This window comes from Rhinatrema bivittatum, chromosome 2 (assembly GCF_901001135.1).
Source record: "Rhinatrema bivittatum chromosome 2, aRhiBiv1.1, whole genome shotgun sequence".
NCBI classification, from domain to species: domain Eukaryota; kingdom Metazoa; phylum Chordata; class Amphibia; order Gymnophiona; family Rhinatrematidae; genus Rhinatrema; species Rhinatrema bivittatum.
Window position 1 is genome coordinate 68,987,817 of NC_042616.1, and position 25,771 is coordinate 69,013,587.

The following is a 25,771-nucleotide window of genomic DNA, read 5'->3' on the forward strand; positions in this document are numbered from 1 at the left end:
AGAAGCAGGCAGGTACAGAGTATAGTCACTGGTGTAGAATGTAGGCACTGCCCCAAGGAGCAGGGAAGCACAGGGTACAGTCACTGGTGTAGAATGTAGGCACTGTCCCGAGGAGCGGGAAGCGTGGAGTACAGTCACTGGCGTAGGCACTGCCCCGAGGAGCAAGGAAGCGCAGAGTCAAGTCTCCAAAGCAGTAAGGCAGTTCAAGGGACAACGCCAAGGAGCAGGGATGCCGGAAGGCAGGACCTCTGGAAGGCGCACGGGCTAGCCCGAGGAGCAGAGGAAGCCTGGAGACGAGGTATCCAGATGAAGCGCAAGCAGGCCCCCAAGGAGCGGGTACCTGAGCCAGAGTCCAGAGTCACAGGTAGATCTGATGCAGGAACCACAGGTTCGAGGAGACAGGAGCAAGCACCAGTAGCGAAGGAACTCGTTGCCAAGTCAGCTAGCAAAGGGCGAGGGAGGTGCTTATGAATCCCAACCTAGTGATGTCATCAGTCGGGGATGCCCATGAGGTTCCTGCCATTGGGCCTTCAAAGGGAGACCAGGTGGTCCGCACACGTGCCTCAGAAGGCCCAGAGTTGGTATGGGTGGCAGCAGCATCCCGGCCGCCATGAGGAGCCTTGAGAACCTGGAGGTATGCGGCGGTAGTGGCTAGCCCCAACCATCACAGACCCAGAGAGAAGAACAGGGCAAACACATGATGTGAGTTGAATCGGTCGCAGCCGTTTGTGACCAACGGTCATAACACAAAGAATGAGAAAGGATCACCACACCTGCCCCCCTTCTTAAATGATCTAGAAACATGCAGTGAGGAGAAATGAGCAGGAAATGCCTGAATCAGGCTAGTTGTATCCTTCTTCAATCCAGATTTCTGTAATACTTGAAACCTGAAGTTCCTGCTCTAGTAGAACTTCGTGAACAATTGCTGATTTATTTCTGATTGAGCAAGCAATAATAAGTCTCACCTGATGGCCAACAACAGAATAGCTCAAAGCATTACCAGTTGTTCTAACAGAAATGAATGCAAGATATATTGAATGGTGAGTTAAGGGAGCATGAACAGGATGCCTGGCCCAAATAAGATAAATTGGCAATTCCCCAATGTATTTATTTATTTATTTATTTATTTACTTATTTACTTATTTCAAATAATGTATGTGTCTCTTAATAGAAAAAATATCTTCCTAAGCAATTTATAACATAAAATTATACAAATAGTACAAACAAAAACAATATTAAAATACAATAAAACAAAATGAGAAAAGGAAAATATTAAAATCTCATAAAGCAGGTTTTTTATGCTTTTCTAAATTTAAGCAATTCTGTTTCTTCTCTCAAAAATTTGATAAATCATTCCAAAATTTGGGGATCATTCCTGCAAAAGATTTTACTCTCAAGCGAGAATAATCAAACTAACACCCTGAACATTCAGCAGATGTCCTGACATTGATCTCAAAAGATGAGTGGGTTTATACCAAGTTGAACGATTATGTAGCTGTGGGTAACTTCACCTCTCAACAACTTGAATGCCAAAACCAGATTTTTAAATTTACATCTGGCACTCCCCAATAACTCCCCAATAAGACACTTCTTACTCAAAACAAAAAGCCATTAGACAATCCACCTACAAATAAGCCAAAAATAAAATCCAAATATTTTTCCAATAGTAAGACAAAAAGAATAATGAAGATCTAAATAAGCTAAAAATATCTAACAGCAAACAAAAGCTCTAACCACCACACCTGAAAAGGGGCACAAAGGGGCTCGCCTCCTTCGGCAAGCTGCCTCTGGAATCAGGCTGCAATTTAAATCCAGCAGCCGGCTGATGATGTCAGTGAGTGCAGGAGCCGCACCATTGCACAGGAAAAGGAGCACTCAAAGAAACAAACACAGTGTGGAGAGGTCGCTTTGGGTGCTGATACTCCCTTTGGATCAGAATAGAATTCAAGTGAACTCATTCAGCAACCACACTACTTTATTGATTCCTGACATTCTATTAGCCTTTTAATTGTTGCAGCAAGTAGGTGAGTGTTTTTTAGAGGATTTTTCACTGTGACTCCAAAATGTCTATCATGATAGGTAATGGCTAACCTAGAGTCCAGCACAGTGTGAACAGTCAGGGTTGCATTTTTATGTATTCACATTACTTTTCAATGTTCCTCTCCTCCATAGGGAGTCTAGCTGTTCCAGCATTCATCAAAGGCTGTCCAAGAGCCCCTCCCCCAGCCTATATCTACTATATAAGGACTTTCAGGCAGGCCCTCACCTAAGGGTGCACCAAAGGCTATGTTCCTCTGTGCGCCCCTTTGTGTGCAAAGAGGCACCGTTTCATTTACCTTTGATTTACTATTAGGCTGTATACTATTACTAGCATATCTGGAACAGATTAAATAGTACTTAGCCTGTAAGTTAGAATAAATAGTAAGAAGAATTTATGTGTTTAGGTGAGAGTACTGATGTGGTTTGGAGGAGGAGATATTACTGTTATTCCCAGAGGCAGTCTAGAGTATTAACTAATGTTCTTTTATGGACTGAATTGAATGAAATGAGAAGAGAAATCCCACTTTTTGTTGTTTATTAAATACAAGGTCAATAGTTTCAAAGAGACTGAGTAATTGAACATTGAGTAGACATTTTATTTTTAACTGAAACCTGGCTTAGGCCTAGAAATTCTATTAGTTTTGTGCAGACATGTCCTGATGGTTATAATTTCCTTCTGAAAGATTATGTGGGGGAAAAAAAGGGGGAGGACTAGGAGTTATATATATATCATGCAGATTGAGGTGATACAGGTTGAATATATTGAATGTCTGGCAATAAGCCTATAGGGTTTGAAGTAACTCAGTTCTTATTAGTATATCAACCCCAAGCATCAATGAGGTCTATATTTAGCCACTATGCAGCTTTGCTAGTTAGCCAGATTAACATATCTGGTTAACATAGCCCATATATTCAGGAGAGCTAACTCAACCCCTCCCAGTTGGACCCCCGGAACATCCCTAAATAAACCAGCTAAATTCTATTTATCTAGAATTTAGCCATATAAGTCCCTAAATCTTCATTTAGCTAGATAACCTCTGAGTTATCCTACTAAATGCTTTTGAATAAGAACCTCAATATCTCTATTATGGAAGGTTTAATACCTATAATAGCTGAACTTGCCTTATCATCAGACCATTTTGTTTCATTCATGGAGGGTGTCTCATTCATATATGTTTCACATTCAAGTCTATTGCACATTCTAGTCTATGGCTGTGCTGTGCAAACAGCAGGCGCAGGAAGGGACTAATTGGTAAGTAAAGAAGCCAACTCTTGCCTGTGTGACATAGTTTCATCAGAGCCAAGATGGAACAAGTTGGAAAGGAGACCAGATGGAGGATAAACTACAGTGAAGCATCTTAACTAGCTTATAGCTGCCATCTGGTCAAATGATGCTGGTGTCCTCCCACTGAAAGGTCTGAGCATGTGCACAGAAACTCATTTCCTCTGTTGGATTTTGTAGAGAAGGATCTCTGACAGTTAAAGAAAAGTTTTTTAAAAGTAGGCATTGGCATTGGCACAGGGCTTTTTCTGATCTTCAGTGCTGCACTAACAGTCAGTGCATTCACACACTGTGAAAAAAGATAGAGGCAGTGACACTGCTTTCTGTGTTCACTGGGGGCAAGGTAGGAGTAGAATGGAGATTGAAACAATTATTTTTGTGTCTGTCTGAAGTAAAACAGTGTAGAGCAATGCAGTGTAGTGAGGTTATCTGTAAACAGATTGAAGTAAAGAGAAGCACAGCTTTGCCAGCCTTCTTAGTTCTGTTTCTAACAGTTTTACTGTGTATATAAAAAGAGTTAGTCAACAGTACACACACATACTCTATATGATGGTAACTTTCAAACAGGATAGCTAATTAATTAAATCTCTTTTTACTTCTTATCCAGACTGGTTTAGACACATCTGCTTTGTTCATCCTTTCCTATTGCAAGCACATGCCATTCATATCTTTATAACATTAATTCTAGGGATGTGAATCATTTTTGAACGATTAAATTGTCAGATAATTTTAAAATCGTCCAAAATCGTTAGAGTGCACGATACAATACAAATGCCCCTGATTTATCGTCAGGGGCATTTGTATTGTATCGTTAAATAGAGTGTGGGAAAACCGGCATACCAAAAAAACCCTAAAACCCACCCCGAACCTTTAAAACAAATCCCCCACCCTCCCGAACCCCCCCAAAACGTTTTAAATTACCTGGGGTCCAGTGGGGGGGGTCCCGGCGCGATCTCCAGCTCTCTGGCACCTGTGGCCCTTTGCCCTTATCATGTGACAGGGCAAAGGTAGCGCCGGCGCCATTTTGGTTCCTGGCTCCCGACGTCACGCGTGCAGGAGATCGCTCCCGGACCCCCGCTGGACCCCCAGGGACTTTTGGCCAGCTTGGGGGGGCCTCCTGACCCCCACAAGACTTGCCAAAAGTCCAGCGGGGGTCCGGGAGCGACCTCCTGCATGCGGGCTGTATTGCCAATCTTCAAAATGGCGCCGGCGCTACCTTTGCCCTCACTATGTCATACGGGCGACCGTATGACATAATGACATAATGGCGCCGGCGCTACCTTTGCAGCCAATGCACCTGTGCAGTGGCTGCATGTCTTAAATATGTAGATTACTTAGCTTAATGAGATAAAATGTATTAATACTCTGGAAAAATAGAAGTAAAGTCAAACAAAGGCAAATAGAATATGACCGGTAGCCAGCAACAATTTTCTCATCACTGGTGGAACTTATTCTAAGCCTGAAGAGTTGCTTAGCTCAATATTGGGCCGATACAGTAAAAGTCACGAGAGAGCGGGCGAACACCTGCTCTCCCGGCATGCGCACAGGCCACTTTCCTGTGCGCGCGATTCTGTATTCAAATGAGGGCCCGCGGCACAAAGAGGTGCTAGGGACACTAGCACGTCCCTAGTGCCACTTTCTGGACAGGAGCAGTGGCTGTCAGCGGGTTTGACAGCCGACGCTCAATTTTGCCGGCGTCAGTTCTCAAACCCACTGACAGCCACGGGTTCAGAAACCGGACGCCGGCAAAATTGAGCGTCCAGTTTTCAACCCGCAAGCAGGGGGCCGATTTCAAATTTATTATTTTTTTTTTTTAAATATTTTTAACTTTCGGGACCTCCAACTTAATATCGCCATGAGTCGGAGGGTGCACAGAAAAACAGTTTTTACTGCTTTTCTGTGCACTTTCCCGGTGCCCGGAGAAATTAACGCCTACCTTTGAGTAGGCGCTAATTTCTGAAAGTAAAATGTGCGGCTTGGCTGCACATTTTGCTTGCTGAATCGTGCGGGAATACCTAATAGAGCCATTTGCTCTATTAGGTATTCCTAATACATTTGCATGTTGCGGGCGCTATTAGGTACGGGGGGGTTGGACGCACATTTTTTTATGTGCTATTACTCCTTACTGAATAAGGGGTAAAGCTAGCGCATTGAAAACGCACGTCCAGTCGTGGGTTAACAGTGTGCTCTGCCATAAAGCAACTACAATTGGTCAAATGAAACATATTGGTAGTTTCAAAAGAAGAAAGAGAGATCAGCTAGTGGAACAAATTAACAAGGAAGGTCAGAGATAAAAGACACCCATAGTACAGTGAACCTGTAACAAATTTGGGTAGCAGAGTAGCAGGATTCCAGTGCTGTTATTAATGTTATGAGCCATTCCAGGCTTTCTTCTTTATCATCTCTCCTTTTCCCCAGTTATCTCTGAAATTCCTTGTTAATATTCTCAGGGAGGGGCGCAATGTCACAGGAATGCTCCACCATGTTAAAATATTGCAGCTTGATAAATCTCCCCTTGGGTTTGTCAGATGGACATAATAATCTTGCTTGACAGGTGTTATAGTAGACCAAATGGAGATGAGCATGAATTTGAAATAAAGTCAGAAGTGAGGGCACAGGAATGCAAGAATTGAATTCTGGAGGTGAGCCAATGGTGGGGTTTGGCACACCTTACAGGATGATGTGGGAGTGCGCAAGCATGTCTAAAGCAGAGAAGGATATAGAACTATAAGAAGAAACTGCCTCATCAATGGAATCAGACGATGTAGACAATATTGGCAAAGACACTGAGCAACAGCCTGAATATTCCTGAAGATGCTGGTGGTTATAGGAAAAGACTGTAGGGAAGGATGTTTAAGAGTGAAAATTATCAGATGATGATCAGAGAGGGGAAGAACAGAGTTGGAGAAGCCTGATAGTGTGCAGTTGAAAGGTCAAGGCAGTGGCCATGCTGATAGGTAGGAACAATAATACATAGCTTGAGATCAAATGAAGAGCTTAAGGCAAGAAATTTTGAGGCAAAAGAGTCATAGGTGCTATCAACATAGAGGTTGAAATCCCAAAGAATAAGAAGTAGAGAGATTGTGGATGCCCTTCATGGAGCTATGCTCAGACAAACAGTGATGGAACCCACAAGGGGAGGAGCGCTATTGGATCTGGTATTCACAAATGAAGACAGTTTTTCAAATGTCCGGGTAGGTGTCCACCTGGAAACCAGCGATCATCAGTCAGTATGGTTGGACATAACAGCCAAAAAGGAGGGAAGCCACAGGAGGGTCAAAGTCCTGGATTTCAAACAAACAAACTTTGGTAAAAAACCTCGAGAAGGAAATAGAAGACTGGGAAGTGGAATGACAGTGGGACTAATTAAAAGGAGCTTGTAACAGAGTGATCCTGTTTTCCCCCTTGATGTATGTGCAGAACCTTTTTGGGGTGAAGTATTATGGACTGAGCTAAGTATTTTTTCAACATTGCATTTTGGCCTTTTTGGGACTTTGAGTTGCTTATAAGATGTTTTATGTTTATTTTGTTTTTAAATGCATTGCATTATAAATAATACACAAAAATATATAGTAACATGGGCCTTACTCTTAAATGCAGTCTTAATTAATTTGCTATAATCAGGCTGTTTGCACAATGATCCTAGAAGTTTATATTAATTGAACTTTTAAAGTTTTCCAAGGAAATATTTTGTATTGGTTAAGGCTACAATATTTAGGGACAACAAGAGAAAATAAGAGTAATAATTTACGGAGTAGAGGGGAAAACAGTGGGCCTAAGTACTAAGACAAACCAATGTGAATAAATGAGGTTTTAACTTTCTCTTAAAACTAGCCAGGTTGGGGAGTACGGTTTCTTGGACAGCAGATGAGAGGTTGTTCTGTAGGAAGGGAGTGAGAAAAGAGCACAAAAGCAGGAGGAAGATTTTATGTGGGGAGCACAAAAGATTGTGAGACAGAGAATGAAGGGAATGTGATGGCATGTAGGAGCTGATGCAATACTGCACACAGCAGCTAGCGCAATGCTTAATACACAGATGGGCAGGCATTTTGGACACGTGTCCATAACCCCTGATGCAATATGGGGTTCTATTTGTTTAGAATTTTTACAGTTATCTTTTTATTATATTATGTGGATTATTTATTGGTATTGCTGATTTTTACTGTAATCCTTTATTAATTTTATGTTGATATATTTTATGCATTCTATGTTTTATTTTGAATTGTAGTATTTTATATTGTTGTAAACCAGTATGTTTGTACTAGAATACCGGTATATAAAAAGAATTAAATAAATAAATTAGTGCATCCAAAATGTGTGCCAAATCACCACATAGCTATTAACGCTCATCACATGTAAATTTTATTTAGATGAGGCTATTAGCTAATCCCCTGATGCAAAAACTTTTCTGCATGGCCAGTGCACCCATTACAATGCGGCAAATTTTATGCCACACTCAAGGACGCATGGAAAAAAAAAAAGGAAAATCCTGCATTCTGTGATTTCTCTTAATAGTATTGTAGCGATACTCATAAAGCAGGTTTTTAATGTTTTTCTAAATTTAAGCAATTCTGTTTCTTCTCTCAAAAATGTGGTAAATCATTCCAAAATTTGGGGACCATTCCTGCAAAAGATTTTACTCTCAAGCGAGAATACCCAAACAATCAAACATCCTGAACATTCAGCAGATGTCCTGACATTGATCTCAAAAGACGAGTGGGTTTATACCAAGTTGAACGATTATGTAGCTGTGGGTAACCTTCACCTCTCAACAACTTGAATGCCAAAACCAGATTTTTAAATTTACATCTGGCACTCCCCAATAACTCCCCAATAAGACACTTCTTACTCAAAACAAAAAGCCATTAGACAATCCACCTACAAATAAGCCAAAAATAAAATCCAAATATTTTTCCAATAGTAAGACAAAAAGAATAATGAAGATCTAAATAAGCTAAAAATATCTAACAGCAAACAAAATCTCTAACCACCACACCTGAAAAGGGGCACGCCTCCTTTGGCAAGCTGCCTCTGGAATCAGGCTGCAATTTAAATCCAGCAGCCGGCTGATGATGACAGTGAGTGTAGGAGCCGCACCATTGTACAGGAAAAGGAGCACTCAAAGAAACAAACACAGATGAGGGACGGGGGGCCGAAACAGGGGGTGGGACTGCGCTAGCCGGCAGCGATCGCACCATCGCGGTGCGATCGCTGCCGGTTTTGCACCCAATAGTGCCACCATAGGAGGTGTAGCTATTGGGAGCGAAATAGGCAGCGAAAAGGCACTTACCTTTTCGCTGTGCGTGCCGTCGTCGTGGAGTCGGCCCCGGTGACGCCCCGACTCCTCCTCTTCCGGGGCCGACTCCGCCTCCATTTTGGTATTGCACGCGAAAAGGGACATTTTGCGTGCGAAACGTCCCTTACCGCGTGCGATACGTTTGGAAAATAAGGCCCACAGTGTGGAGAGGTCGCTTTGGGTGCTGATACTCCCTTCGGATCAGAATAGAATTCAAGTGAACTAATTCAGCAACCACACTACTTTATTAATTCCTGACATTCTATTAGCCTTTTAAATGTTGCAGCAAGTAGGTGAGTGTTTTTTAGAGGATTATTCACTGTGACTCCAAAATGTCTATCATGATGGGTAATGGCTAACCTAGAGTCCAGTACAGTGTGAACAGTCAGGGTTGCATTTTTATGTATTCACATTACTTTTCAATGTTTCTCTCCTCCATAGGGAGTCTAGCTGTTCCAGCATTCATCAAAGGCTGTCCAGGAGCCCCTCCCCCAGCCTATATCTACTATATAAGGACTTTCAGGCAGGCCCACACCTAAGGGTGCACCAAAGGCTATGTTCCTCCGTGCGCCCCTTTGTGTGCAAAGAGGCACCGTTTCATTTACCTTTGATTTACTATTAGGCTGTATACTATTACTAGCATATCTGGAACAGATTAAATAGTACTTAGCCTGTAAGTTAGAATAAATAGTAAGAAGAATTTATGTGTTTAGGTGAGAGTACTGATGTGGTTTGGAGGAGGAGATATTACTGTTATTCCCAGAGGCAGTCTAGAGTATTAACTAATGTTCTTTTATGGACTGAATTGAATGAAATGAGAAGAGAAATCCCACTTTTTGTTGTTTATTAAATACAAGATCAATAGTTTCAAAGAGACTGAGTAATTGAACATTGAGTAGTAAGTAAGAAGAACCAAGTAAAGCAGATTTAGTTATAAAAAAAAAGTTTATGAAAAAAAAAAATTCTTGTGCATGTCTGTGCCGGTAGCGGAAGAAAACAGACACTCGTAGATTGTCCAAAATTGGAATTATTGCTATGAATATTTTTTGGCTGGATGCTGACAACTTAAATGTTCTGCTTGCTAAAGATGTAAATTAAACTTTGAACTGCTTGGACATTCATTGAACTTTCTATGTCCTTCCTCTTCTTATTGGTCTCTCATCCCTGATGGTTGGACTTTTGCCTATTACTATTTGCTCATAACTCCCCATGAAACATGTGAGAAGTTAGCATAGCTCAGTGAAACTTGCAAAATGCAGTACAGGTTTTAATCCAGATAGTAAAATTCACCAACATAATTCCTGCTAAATCCTGGCAAACAGCTTTTGGTGAAGTCAGCCAGCATTTCTGAAATTTGTTTGATTTGGCGTATATGAACATAAGCCTGGTATTGGTTTGGGATGTGAACTTTTCACACAGGATTAGATCCCTGCTCTTAACCTCTCTCTGCATATTTTCCCTGACAGTTTTGTCTCCATTCCCAGGTGTTTTGATTCTTTTTTTTTTTTCTTTCGATCAAAGCAAACAGAACATGATTACAATATGCCCAGAAAAAAAAGTTCTTTCCTTATAACAACCAGCTTTAGCCCCACCCCGGTGTGGGTGTCCTGCACGGGTGGGGCCATAAAAGTATTTGTAAGTTCTTTGGGGCAGGAACCCTGACTAGCTCTTCTCTGTGCCCTTTTCCCCAGGGTGTGGAGCCTTTGATTTTGGGGGAGGGTTCCTTTCAGGTCCCAGTGTAGGGGTGGCTAACATCCTTTTGGTTATCCCTGGGAGAGGGGGATTCTCTCTTCTCAATGAGTGCTGTGAGCCCAAATAAAGATGCTGGTTGCATTGGGTTAGCGTCCATACTTACATTTACTGAATAAGATAGTTGAAGCTGGCACAACGTCTTTTCTCTCCTTGGTTACAATATTCACCTCTATCTGTGCAGGAATCTTTCATCAGGCAAGGGATCCTACCACTCTCTTGGATTAGATGAAGATGGGATCCCAGTGGGCAGGGTAAGGTGGTCAGGAAAACCCCTTCCATGGATGTCCGAAAATCTTGTCCTTACCCAGAGAGTAACTTCTTTCCTCTCCCTAGGGTTGAAGACTCCTGATGGGCATCCTCTGAAATCCTTACAGTTCTGTTACTCACGGTTAGCAGGTTCTTCCACTCTTTAGTTTAGTTCAGTCTCCGACTGTCCTTTGAATCCCTTGTGGGAGGGATCCCTGGATGCAGATTTCTTACCCTGCTCCAATGCAGGTGGGATGGAGCAGCCAAGCAACCTTCCTCCTGGATGTCTAACTCAATAGTCTTTTCCCTTAACCAAAGATAACCCCAAACTTATCCCTTGCAGCAGGTCACCACCTCAGATGGGCAGATCTTCCCTATCCCTCGGCGCCTGAATCCAGGAAAGGCCCAGGTGTCCAGCAAGACTCCTACAACACGAAAAAGTTAAAATCCCAAAAATAACACAGAGAGGGGTATCCAAACCATCTAGACAGTAGACTGACAGAACCATTCTCCTGACCCTGGTCAGGATTTCCAGGTTGGGTTAGCTTGTTCCCTCCGACTGGGCCTGAAAAGTTCAACTAAAGGTAATTGCCTACAACCTCCTAACTCTCCAAAACGTATACTAGACTGCCTCCCGATTCTCAGGAGAGAGCTGTTATAAAACCTCCCAGGGGGATAGTCATTCCCAGGTCCCCTTAAAGGAAGGGACTGGATTTGATTCTACCTAGTGCTTCCCTGGGCATACTGGTAACTAAAGAATGGCTCTTGGTTACACAGGTGTGAAACTGAATTGCTTTTATCAAGTAAGATTAGGATAACTAGTTTGGCTTCTAAAGCCAGTTTTCTTTTGCTGTGCATGCTTATAGAACAATCATGTTTGCTGGTAACATTTTAGTCTACTTTGGTGTCTCAAAAGACAAAAGAAATATTGAAAAGGCAGAAGGATGATTACATTAACTTTAATGCAGTTAATAATGTTCTAAAAACGTAATTGTTTATCTGAACTAGCATGTTAGGATAGGGAAACTATTATTTGATGCAATGTTTCAAAATGAAATTATTTCAAATCTATTAAAAGTACAGTGGACTCTCTCATTTCCTTGATGTGTCTGGATCTCCATGTAGTGGACTTGGATTGAAATTGACATGTTTATGTTGGGCTTCTAATGATTTTTCTGATTCTTTTTTCTTATTGTTATTTTCTGTTTTCATAACAAGAAATATTCTTTGTTTTTGTAATGTAAAAGTACATAAATAAAAAAAAATTTAAATAGTGCAGAGGACATATTGGTGGCAGGTGAAATGCACTTTTAGCTTGTGGTAAATGGTTAATGTTAATGCTCCGTCCTTAGTGCAGATAGGCAAAGTCCGCATTTTTATTTGACCTGGATCTTGAAGGTAAGTGCTATTTCTTTATAGCAACGTATAAAGTGTGTTTCTCACGCTTCTGTTACCTTTCTGGGGCTGTCTTCTTGACATTACGTTATCCAGTGAGTGTTCACGGCCTTAAGTAGGAGGTCTCTTTTTACTCCAGTACTTTCCATAGGTTCTTCTTATCTTCTATAATTAAAATGCAGATAAACAGTGTTCAATTATACGGCGGAATGTTCTATTAAAATGAAGTGAATGAAATAAGTTCTCAGAAAGCCATCTCTGCATTGCATTTCCAAAATCATTTTGATAAAATTAGGACTCTACAAGCAAAACATTCAAAGCAAGACCTTCACATGGTTAGAGAAGACATTGCAGCTCTGAGCGTTGGATTCCAGACTTAGTATTGATTCATTTTATAAGCTACAAATATTGATGAGATATTATCTCAAACTATGGTTCCTCAATAAAAACAAGCAGTAAACTATATAATCCCCCAACCCAAAAATAGAGAATAAAATAGATATCTGCTCTGGTTTACATTGGCCTGATTATTCTTTATCACCTCAACTTAGCCAGCTATAACTGTCCTGGAAACCCCACAGCCAGATGGGTTTTCAGATCTCCATAATGAATATACATGAAATAAATTAGCATAACCAAGGTTTCTAATGTATGCATACATGTATCTCATGTATATTTGTTGTGGATATCCTGAAAATCCGACTGACTGTGGAGTCCCCTGGATGGGTTTGGGAAGTCCTGGAGTACTATATTTAGACTTTACCATGATTGATGAAGATGTTGATGGCTGTGGTGATAACAATATTATTATTCCATTGGTTCTTTGATTGTATCACAGAGTGTGTGAACCAATCATCCGGGCTCTCTGAATCTATGTCAAAGCAACAGCAGAAACGTACCCGAAGCACTCTATCTGGCAAGTATGCTTAAAGAGTCTGACTTCAATGAAACGTCAATTACAAATAGAACACATTATTTTCATTAGAACTGCCTCTTCCTGGGAGGCATGGTATATTATTTCTGCTGTAGGGAGACATTCTCAAAAACCATAATAATTGCACAGAAAATATACTGTCACTCAGTAGTCTGTCTGGATGATGTCCCAAGGCAAAGCCAAGTGCCTTTAACCAAAATGTGCATTAACTGCTCGTAAATGCCCTGTCCAGAGGGGATAATTACTAGTGTAAGCAAAAATGTTCATACTGTCAAAAGTGGCAGGAAGGGAGAATGTGTTGTTATTATATCATAGGGAAAGGAGAACAGAACTTCTCAACTCTCCTAATTCTGCATTTTGTTTCTCACTGTGATTTTGCTGCCTTGTCAAATTCTTTACTGTCTGAGCCCTTGCTAGTGCTAGCCATGACTAATTAACTTACCAGTGAGCACTACATGCAGCGGTGCCATGCCTGCCTAACTCTCTCTCAAGTCATGTGAGTGATAAGTGCTGAATACAGGTTGTGTTGGCTAAATGACCCGAAGCAACTCTGGTACTGTATGCAACACAGTCAATGAGTTTGGCACAAGAGAAAGAAAGGCAGAACACCAAAGTACATATCCAGATAAAAGGACAGAAATGGAGTCTGCTGAGTAGAACCTCAGTACAAGGCCTCCTTTGACTGTTCCTTTTGCTAAGCAATCACACAAAGGCCTGAGTCTTCATGCTTATTTGTCACTGTTCAGCACACATATACTCTGCCTAGATCACTTTCCTCATTCTGTGTGCATAAGTAATAGCAACTAACATTCTATGTTGCAGGAAAGGCATAGCTGTAAACTGGAAATTTCTGATAAGTTAAAATGGCAGCCCCATATCAATGCGACATACAGAGTTTGATATTGAAAAGGTTTTCTGGCTAACTTTTAGGAGTTGGTTAGACAAATCTTACTATTATAATCCCACCCCCACCTACCTCCAACTGATTACATGTTCTCTGGGCAAATCATGGTATGCACAAAATTTAGCCAGAAAAATAGAGGCAACACTGGAGACGTTCCAAGGGCTCCATTTAAATGTAGATGCTTATTGCTGGCCAGTTAACTCTGGTTCGTCAAATAGCAGGCCAAAGGTTATTCAAATGAGTTTATCCAGATATATTCAGTGGTATTTTAATCTGGATAAGTGCTGCTGGATATTTGGATAGTTATCTGGATAGTTTTATCTGGATATCATAACTGTTCTGCAAGTTTTTGACAATGAATCTCTTTGCAAATCAATATTTTGTATAAAGGGAATCCAGGTCTCAATCTGTTGGAAGTTCTTTGAAGATATCAGCAGATGTGTGGATAAGGTGGATCTATATGATACAATATACTTAAGTAGGCATGTACTAAGTATGTTGTAAGGTCAATATTCAAAGCCATTTAGATGGATAACTCACACTGTCCTGCCGGTTTTCAGCATCTCTCTAGCAGGTCCTTCAGGACTGGAATCCTGTGTTACTTGGGCTCCAGTCCCAGGGCATTCCTCACTGCCAGGTGCACTAAATGTGCAAAGCAATGGATCCCCCAATAGCTTCCATCTTCTATTGCCCTTATCATATTTTCACCACTATCTGTCACAAAAAATCTGCATGAATACGCCTGTCTCTCCGATCTAGCTTCCAGCTCTCCAACATTTTTCTTATGGATAATGGGATATTGTACAAGGTGTGAAGGCTATCCAACACCTGGGTGAGCAGAAAAGTCCACATGTACCCTGAAGCTCAGTCCCTGCTAGTCCCATGTCTCAGCCAGCTCTCACCAGTGTGCTTTCAAGGAGAGGTATGAATGTATAGCATTTGTGCTAGTCCAGATGTCGATGGTGAAATGCACGTTACTCCTTTCTGCCTTAGCCAGCTGTACCTGCATGTGACTATAGTACTGGTTGTACAAGGTAGGGATGTGCAGAGGGACGCCATACGTTGCATTCGGGATTCGTATTCATCGGGGGGCAGATACATTGCATTCGGCAAGGGGGGCCCCCGATACGTTTATATGTTAATTCTTATTCGTCCCGGCTAAAATTAAATTAACTACAACCCCCCCACCCTCCTGAACCCCCCCCCCCCCACAACTTACCAAAACTCCCTGGTGGTCCAGCGGGAGGGGGGGTCCAGGAGCCATCTCCTGCACTCACACCCTTGGCTGCCGGTATTCAAAATGGCACCGCCTTTGACCTACTATGTCACAGGGGCTACCGGTGCCATTGGTCAGCCCCTGTCACATGGTAGGAGCAATGGATGGCTCCCGGACCCCCGCTGGACCACCAGGGGCTTTTGGCAAGTCTTGGGGGACCCTCCTGACCCCCACAAGACTTGCCAAAAGTCCAGCGGGGGCTCCGAAAGTGACCTCCTGCACTCGGGCTGTCGGCTGCCAGTAATCAAAATGGCACCAATAGCCTTTGCCCTTACTATGTCACAAGGGCCAACTATATCTTTTTTGAGATGAGGCGACCAGAATTGTACACAGTGTTCAAGGTGCGATCTCACCATGGAGCGATACAGAGGCATTATGAAATTTTCTGTTTTATTCACCATTCACTTCCTAACATTCTGTTGCTTTTTTGACTGCCGCAACACACTGAGCCAACAATTTCAATGTATTATCCACTATGATGCCTAGATCTCTTTTCTGGGTGGTAGCTCCTAATATGGAACCTAATATTATGTAACTATAACATGGGGTTTTTTTCCCCCTATATGCAATACCTTGCACTTATCCATATTAAATTTAATCTGCCATTTGGATGCCCAATTTTCCAGTCTCACAAGGTCCTCCTGCAATTTATCACAATCTGCTTGTGATTTAACTACTCTTGATAAATTTGTATCATCTGCAAATTTGATTACCTCACTCATCGTATTCCTTTCCAGATCATTTATAAATATATTGAAAAGCACGGGTCCCAGTACAGATCCCTGAGGCACTCCACTGCCCACCCCCCTCCACTGAGAAAATTGTCCATTTAATCCTATTCTCTGTTTACTGTCTTTTAACCAGTTTGTAATCCACGAAAGGACATTGCCACCTATCCCATGACTTTTTTACTTTTCTCATGAGAAACTTTGTCAAATGCCTTCTGAAAATCCAAATACACTACATCTACTGGTTCACTTTTATCCACATGTTTATTAACCCCTTCAAAAAAGTGAAGCAGATTAGTGAGGCAAGACTTGCCTACGGTAAAGCCATGCTGACTTTGTTCCATTAAACCATGTCTTTCTATATGTTCTGTGATCTTTAGAACACTTTCCACTATTTTTCCTGGCACTGAAGTCAGGCTAACCGGTCTGTAGTTTGCCAGATCACTCCTGGAGCCCTTTTTAAATATTGAGGTTCCTTCTTTTCAAGAAAATCACACCCATTCTGGTCTCGCTACACTGGCTGCCGATTAATTATCGGATACAATACAAAACCGCTTGTATATACATAATTTAATTTTTGGAGAAATAATTGAATGGCTAAACACAGCAAATCTGAGGTCAGTTAATAAGGGATTACTGACAATTCCAACAATAAAGTCAGCCCGGCTCAGGCCTGGATTTTATAAGGTCACAGACCTTAGAAAATCCGGTGGTAACGGGGCAAGGAGGCGAGCCTGCAAAAGCCGGCAGCCAGCGCACCACTGTGGTGTGCTGGCTGCCGGCTTTCGCATCGAATAACTACACTGCCCCGACTCCGCCCCTATTTAGTGATCACACGTGAAAAGTCCCTTTTCGCGTGCAATTGCTTTTGAAAATGACCGCCTCAGTCAGGTGTTATGCTCAGGCTTGTGAACCCTTGGGACGATGGGAGGATGGTATACCTTAGGAGGAAGATCTGTAGGTTCTCCCGTCGGGTGGCGAGGCAGAACAGAAGATGCGACCAGCTGGCCCTCGGCACTGGAGACCGAGGCGACTGTGGAAGCAGATGAAGAGTCGTGATGTCAAGGAGAAGAATGGAGTCTTCATCACTGGAAGTCCACGTCCCCCCAGGAGGAGCCCATATGGACCCAGACCACTGGGACGTAGTTGGACCTTTGAGAGATCAAGGAGTCCAGAGTTCGGTGCATGGGCTAACTGGAGCTTCACCCCTGGAAGCCCGCAGTCCCCCCAGGAGGAGCCCGTAGGGACCCAGGCCGCTGGGACTTAGGTGGGCCCTTGAAGACGATGGTCCAGAAGTAGTCCGAGGTCATGTGCCAGAGGGTTGTCGCTTACCAGTCCGAGGTCTTTTACCAAGGGATCACCAATTGCCAGTCCGAAGTCACACACCAGGAATCACTGCTTGCCAGTCCGAAGTCAAACACCAGGAATCACTGCTTGCCAGTCCAAAGTCAAACACCAGGAATCACCGCTAGCCGATCCGAAGTCACACACCAGGAATCATTGCTAGCCGATCCGAAGTCAGGAACCAGGAACACCAAGACAAGACAGGAACAAGGATCCGAAGTACAAGAACTCACCGAAGCAAGCAGACCTGACTACAAAGGGTGTTGCCAAGTCGAGGAATGAGCAGAGGAAGCCTCCTTTTATGCTTCCTCTGCTCTGGCTCATAGGGAACAGGTGAGTGTAGTTAAAGGAATCAGGTCCCTTTAAATCTGAGGAGGAGGCGCGGCCTCACGCCTAAATGATAAGGGGAATGGAACAACTCCCCTATGAGGAAAGACTAAAGAGGTTAGGACTTTTCAGCTTGGAGAAGAGACGACTGAGGGGGGATATGATAGAGGTGTTTAAAATCATGAGAGGTCTAGAACGGGTAGATGTGAATCGGTTATTTACTCTTTCGGATAGTAGAAGGACTAGGGGACACTCCATGAAGTTAGCATGGGGCACATTTAAAACTAATCGGAGAAAGTTCTTTTTTACTCAACGCACAAGTAAACTCTGGAATTTGTTGCCAGAGAATGTGGTTCGTGCAGTTAGTATAGCTGTGTTTAAAAAAGGATTGGATAAGTTCTTGGAGGAGAAGTCCATTACCTGCTATTAAGTTCACTTAGAGAATAGCCACTGCCATTAGCAATGGTTACATGGAATAGACTTAGTTTTTGGGTACTTGCCAGGTTCTTATGGCCTGGATTGGCCACTGTTGGAAACAGGATGCTGGGCTTGATGGACCCTTGGTCTGACCCAGTATGGCATTTTCTTATGTTCTTATGATCTTAAGATGGTGGCGGCCATCTTGGATTCTCTCTGCGGAGAGAAACGCTGCTGGACATCGCGAGGGAGGAGCAGGGACAGCTTCCCCCCTCCCCCCCGGCGACCATCACTGGGGCCCGTGCCGAAGTGATGGGCAAGGATCAGAGACCTGCCCCGAAGCTCCCGCGGCGGGTCGCCATCGCAGGTATGGTAGGGGACCGCTGTCATGGCCTTCCATGGCCGCGGAACACAACAGTACCCCCCTCTTCAGGGCGCCTCCCCGGAGGCCTGGGCTTATACAGATGGTCTCTGTGGAATTGCTCAAGCAAGTCCCGGTCTAAGATGTTGGCCAACGGCTCCCAGGTATTTTCTTTGGGGCCGAACCCCTCCCACGTTAACAGGTATTCCCATTTCTTCCTATGCTTTCTTATGCCCAAGACCTCTCGAACTTCATAGGTGAGGTCATCTTCGGAGGCAATAGGTTGGGGAGTTGGAGGCGTGCTGGAAGGCCATGATAACACCAGAGGCTTCAAGAGGGAAACATGGAACGTGTTGTGTATCTTGAGGGAAGGCGGCAGACGAAGCTGATATGAAACGGCACCAACCTGTCGGATGATGGGAAATGGCCCAATAAATCGCGGGGCCAGTCACGCTGATGGCAGCTTCAGGCAGATGAACTGTGTACTCAGCTATACCTTTTGGCCCGGCCTGAGGGGTGGATAAGGTCTTCTTCGCTGATCGGCATATCTTTTTTTCCGCCTGACTGGTTTTGATCAGCACACGCAGTGTGGAGATCCACAGGCGGTGTAACTCGTCTGCAGAGAGCTGAGCTACCGGGGACGTAACTGGAATGGGAACTGGCAGCGGCGGGCGTGACTGCTTCCCATATACTATCTGAAATGGCGAGGATCCGGTAGCCATGGAGAGATGAGAATTGAGCGCAAATTCTGCCCAGGGTAGCAGGCTAGCCCAGTCATCCTGTTTCTCATTGACATAAATACGGAGGAACTGCTTTAAAGTTTGGTTCGTTCTCTCCACAAGACCATTAGTCTGCGGGTGATAAGCAGACGTATAGTCCAGGGTGACGTCGAACTTTGGCAGAGGGCCCTCCAAAACCTGGCAGTAAATTGAGGCCCTCGATCCGAAAGGATACTTCTTGGTAGGCCATGTAGTCTGAAGATGTGCTGGACGAACAGCTGGGCCAGCTATGGTGCGGACAGCAATCCTGGGAATGGCACGAAGTGTGCCATTTTACTAAACCGGTCGACGACCACCCATATGACTATGTTGCCACTGGATAATGGCAGATCGACGACGAAATCGGTCGCCAAATGGGTCCATGGTTCCGAGGGTGCAGGTAAAGGCTAAAGCAAGCCTGGAGTCAAACCGGGGATCCTCTTTTGGCGAGCACATGACTGGCATGACTCTACGTAAGCCCGGACATCTTTGTTGACCTTTGGCCACCAGTAGTATCAGCGCAGGGTCTGTAAGGTCCGGGATTGTCCCGGATGGCCAGAGCAACGGGAGTTGTGAGCTCATCCAGGACTTGTTTCCGCAGGTGTGGCGGAACCAGAGTTTTCCCAGGAGGGATGGTCGTGGTGGCGGCCAGTACGACCCATGATGGCTCGATGATAAATTGAGGGTCATCAGGGTTCTCAGTGGTCTCGAAGACTCGTGACAAGGCATCCACCTTGAGATTCTTCCCAGCAGGGCGATAGCACAGGACAAAGTTAAAACGGGTGAAAAATAATGCCCAACCTGCCTGTCGAGGATTGAGTCGCTGCGCCTGGTGCAGGTACTCAAGGTTTTTATGGTCTGTACAGACCGTAAACTGGTGTTGTGCCCCCTCTAGCCAAGGGTGCCACTCTTCTAAGGCTACCTTTATAGCCAAGAGTTCCTTGTCGCCTATGGCTTGGTTCTGCTCTGCCGGAAAGAATTGGTGGGAGAGGAAGGCACACAGGCGTAATTTATGACTTTCAGAAGTCTGGCTCAGAACGGCCTCTACGCCTTCTGAGGATGCGTCCACCTCGATGACAAATGGCCACTGCGGATCTGGATGCCGAAGGCACGGTTGCTGTAGAAATGCCTCCTTGAGGCGACGAAAGGCGACCTCCACTCCCGAAGGCCAGTTCTTGGGATCTGTGCCTTTCCAGGTCAGGGTTGTCATCAGGGCAACGATGGACACAGAGTGAGGTATGAATGATCGGTAATAATTAGCAAAACCCAGGAACCGTTGAAGTGCCTTTAATCCGGACGGCTGCGGCCATTCCCGAATGGCCTTCAGCTTCTGGGGGTCCATATGGAAACCCTCGCTGGAGATGATGTACCCCAGGAAGGGAAGGGACTCCTGCTCAAACAGGCACTTTTCAAGTTTCACATATAGTCTGTTTTCTCAGAGTCGTTGCAATACTTGGACGACGTGCTGACGATGAGTGGCCAGAGAGTCCGAGAATATCAAAATGTCGTCCAGGTACACTACCACGCACTGATATAAGAGATAGCAGAGTAATTCATTCATGGTGTTCTGGAACACTGCCGGAGCATTACAGAGCCTGAACGGCATCACTAAATACTCATAGTGACCGTCTCGGGTGTTGAAGGCCATCTTCCATTCATCACCCTCCTTGATATGGATCAGGTTGTAAGCCCCTCGGAGATCCAACTTGGAGAAGATTCTTGCACCTTGCAGCTGGTTGAAGAGCTCGTAGATGAGGGGCAAGGGGTAACGGTCCTTGACTGTTATAGCATTCAGGCCCCGGTAGTCAATGCAAGGGCGAAGGCTTCCGTCCTTCTTTCTGATGAAGAAGAACCCAGCCCCTGCTGGGGACTTTGATTTCCGAATGAAGCCCCTCTCCGGGTTCTCTTTGATGTACTCTGTCATGGCCTGCGTCTCCGCAGGCGAGAGGGCATAGGTGCACCCCCGAGGAGGCTCAGCGCCAGGGAGGAGGTTGATGGCGCAATCAAACGATCGATGAGGAGGAAGTATCTCGGCCTTTTGCTTTGAAAAAACATCCGCGTATGAGGCATAGGGGGTTGGCAGACCCTGAAGACTGGTGGAGGCAATGGAACAGGAAACTGGAGTCACTGATTGGAGGCAATTGCCGTGACTATTCAGCCCCCAGCAAGATAGCTGCAAAGTCTTCCAGTTGAACTGAGGAGCATACTCCTGAAGCCAGGGAAGGCCCAGGATGAGCGGATGCATGGAATACTCCAACACATAAATGGCATCTGCTCCCGATGAAGGATCCCAACCCTCAACTGGACGGGAACCGTGGTGTGTGTCACATGTTCCGGAAGAGGTTTACCTTGGATCGAAGAGATGACCAAAGGAACTGGAAGACGAACTTGTGGGATCTTTAAGTGTTCCACCAGGCTCTTCATGATGAAATTGCCACCGGCGCCGGAGTCCACCAGGGCTAAGGTGTGGAACTCACCGTCGGCAGATGTTAACGCCACTGGTAGCATTAGTGGATGTGCAGGTGAAGTATGGCACAGGAAGAGACCTCCTTCAGGTCCTAGGCCCAGAAGCTTCCTGACCGTGTCGGGCATGTGGCTAATTGATGGCCCGCTACACCGCAGTAAAAACAAAGTCCTTCCTTCATTCGCCGCTGGCGCTCCTGTGGGGAAACTCTCCCACGGCCCAACTCCATGGGCTCCTCGGCGGGCATTCGAAGGGCTCCCGATGTGCCCTTGGAAGAAGGCGAGGTCCTCCTCGCTGTCTTAACTTCTGGATGGTGGAACCGCATGCGACGATCCACTCGATTGGCCAAATCTATCATGCCGTTGAGGTCGTCCGGGAGTTCCTTTGCTGCTAGTTCATTCTGAAGGCTTGAGGGTAGGCCCTCCAAGAAGATCCCATGGAGGCAATGCTCTCTCCAGTTTAGCTCCGCGGCCAGGGTATGGAACTTTGTTGCGTATTCGGCCACTGTCCGAGTACCCTGTCACAACCGGAGTAGTTCTGAGACAGCAGTAGGTTTGCGGACAGGCTCATCAAAAATCTGTCAGAAGGCGGACAGAAACTGGTTCAAGTAGGTGAGAGGCCCAGATCAAAGGCTTCCCGTCGAGCAGGGACATAATGTAGCTGGTTTTGACCAGATCACTAGGAAATTGAGCAGGCAACAAGGAAAAACGGACCTGGCACTGGCTAAGGAATCCCCGACACAACTTCACGTCTCCGGCGTATCGAGAGGGCACCGGGTTGCGTGTGAGTTGCTTGTCCAAGGTAAGGGAGAGAGCAATATCAATAGCTGGCCCCAAGCTCTGGAACACATTGCCTACACAAATACGGCTACAAGCAGACAAAAAGAAATTTTAATCTGAACTCAAAACATGGCTTTCTAAAATGCGCATACGCAGAGAATGAGTAACTGAAAAACACAGGCTTATCATCAGCTTCTACTGCGTAACTCTTATACTGTCATGTTCTTATTATACCAATTTACTATTTTAATATTTAAGTTTTATGTTGTATGTGTTTTATTAAGGCTTCATATTTTTAGGAATAACAATGTTTTATTTTCTTTTTGATTCTATGCATTTAGTAATCATTTTAACAGCTATATATAAATGATTGTACTTTCTTTTCTTTCATACTATTTTAGTTGTTATTACTATTTATTGATTTATTGTATTTCCTCGCTGATATCTGTTTGTAAACTGTTATGAAGGTTTTACAGATGTGACAGTATTTAAAAACTAATAAACCATAAAATTCTCCCCAGCCTAACACAATTATGGGAATCAGTGATAGGGAACTTCTGGCAATTAAGCTAGCACATGAACAGTGGCATCACTGGCTCGAGGGTGCTTAGCATCGAATTAGCATCTACACAGATCATAAAAACTTGGAGCACTTCTATCATGTGCAACGAATGAATGCTCAACAAGCCCACTGGTCCCTGTTTTTTGCACATTTTGACTATGAGCTGAGGTACAAGCCAGGACTTAAAAATCTCTGAGCAGACGCCCTTTCCCACTCTTTTCTGCCAGAGGACACTCCGGAATCTCGCAGACACATCATTGATCCAGCCCAGATTCTCTTAGCCACCACTTTGATCGTCCCACCAGGGAAAACAATCATCCCTCGCAAACTCAGAGAAAAGGTATTGAGATGGTCCCATGACTATTGTATCACAGGCTACAGTGGATGGGCTCGAACTCTCGAATTGCTTTGACAATACTATTGGTGGCTGCAGATGCAACAAGTTGTCTGGGCCTATGTGGACTCCTAAACAACCTGTGCACAGCAGAAAACCTTGCCAGGATGACCTTGGGGGCTGTTACAGAAGTTGCCAGCCCCCAGGGAACCCTGGACCCATTTGTCCACTGACTTCATAGTGGACCTCCCCCTCTCTAATGGTTCCACTATCATAAGGTAAGAAGATAAAGATTTCACCAAGGTTTTCTAAAGAAGAAGTTCAAAAGGTGAGGTAAAAAAGATTAGCTTTCCTAAAATACAAGGGAAGACAGGAAACAATATCTGGAATAGCTATGAGAAGCTAAGAAAGTAGTCAGGAGAGTGAAGATGCAAAGGGAAGAAATAGCAAATATGATAAAATGGGGAGATAAGACCTTTTTAGATATGTTAGTGATAGGAGAAAGTGCAAAAGTGGCATTGTGAGAGTGACAGAGGTGAAGGGTAGGAATATGTAGAAGCTGACAAGGAAAACGTGGAGTTGCTTAATAAATATTTTGGTTCATTGTCACTGAGGAGGGCCATGAGTAGGACCACAGAAAACATATTCAAACAGGATGAGAAGTGAAGTAAACCACAAATGATTTTCAGAAATTGTTTTCATGAGAAACTAACTAAACTAAAAGTAGATAATAGGGATGTGAATCATTTTTTGACAATTTAAAAAATCGTCCGATATTTTTTAAATCGTCAAAAATCGTTAGAGTGCGCGCTACAATACAAATTCCCCCGATTTATCGTTAAAAATCGTTAATCAAACCAAAACCAAAACAACTCCTAAACCCACCCCAACCCTTTAAAACGAATCCCTTACCCTCCCGAAACCCCCCAAAATGTTTTAAATTACCTGGTGGTCCAGCGGGGGGGTCCTGGCGCGATCTCCCGCTCTCAGGCCATCGGCACCATTTTGGCTGCCACTAATAAAAATGGCGCCTATGGCCCGATAAAAAAAAAACCCACCCGACCCTTTAAAACTAACCCCTTAGCCTCCCCCACCCTCCCGACCCCCCCAAAACCTTTTAAAATTACCTGGTGGTCCAGTGGGGGCGCGGGGAGTGATCTCCCGCTCTCGGGCCATCGGCTGCCACTAATAAAAATGGCGCCGATGGCCCTTTGCTCTTACCATGTGACAGGGAATCCGTGCCATTGGATAAGTTCTTGGAGGAGAAGTCCATTACCTGCTATTAATTAAGTTGACTTAGAAAATAGCCAGTGCTATTACTAGCAACAGTAACATGGAATAGACTTAGATTTTGGGTACTTGCCAGGTTCTTATGGCATGGATTGGCCACTGTTGGAAACAGGATGCTGGGCTTGATGGACCCTTGGTCTGACCCATATGGCATGTTCTTATGCTGCTTCAGATCTTATAATCCATTGGATTCCAGAAACTGCTCTATCTCTCTGTTCTAGCAGCAATTCAATTTACTCACCACAGAGGTCAGACTAAGCAACCTGTAGTTGCCAGCCCCTACTTCCACTTTTAGAAAGAGAAACTATATCTGCCTCTCTCCATTCCTCCAGAACTACTCCTTATTCTAAAGAAGTATTGAAAAAGTCAGCCAGCAGAGTTGCCAGAATTTCTCTAAGTTCTTGTAATAACCTTGGATGTAACCCATGGCCGGCCCATGGCCGGACATGGCCGGCGCCATCTTTAAAGATGGCGTCGGCCATCCAGTGCTCCTACCATGTGACAGGGGCCGGCCAATGGCACGGATTCCCTGTCATATGGTAAGGGCAAAGGGCCATCGGCGCCATTTTTATTAAAGCAGCCGATGGCCCGAGAGCGGGAGATCGCTCCCAGCGCCCCCACTGGACCACCAGGTAATTTTAAAACGTTTTTTGGGGGTTCGGGAGGGTGGGGGAGGGGTTTTTTTGTTATCGGATCGGGCCAGATGGGTTACATCCAAGGTTATTACAAGAACTTAGAGAAATTCTGGCAACTCTGCTGGCTGACTTTTTCAATACTTCTTTGGAATAAGGAGTAGTTCTGGAGGAATGGAGACAGGCAGATATAGTTTATCTTTCTAAAAGTGGAAGTAGGGGTTGGCAACTACAGGTTGCTTAGTCTGACCTCTGTGGTGAGTAAATTGAATTGCTGCTAGAACAGAGAGAATCCAATGGATTATAAGATCTGAAGCAGCATAAGAACATAAGAACATAAGAACATAAGAACATACCATATGGGTCAGACCAAGGGTCCATCAAGCCCAGCATCCTGTTTCCAATAGTGGCCAATCCATGCCATAAGAACCTGGCAAGTACCCAAAATCTAAGTCTATTCCATGTTACCGTTGCTAGTAATAGCAGTGGCTATTTTCTAAGTCAACTTAATTAATAGCAGGTAATGGACTTCTCCTCCAAGAACTTATCCAATCCTTTTTTAAACACAGCTATACTAACTGCATAGTTTCCAGAAGCAGTTTTTGTCAGACTAATACTATCAATTTCTTTGACTATGTGACCAGACAATT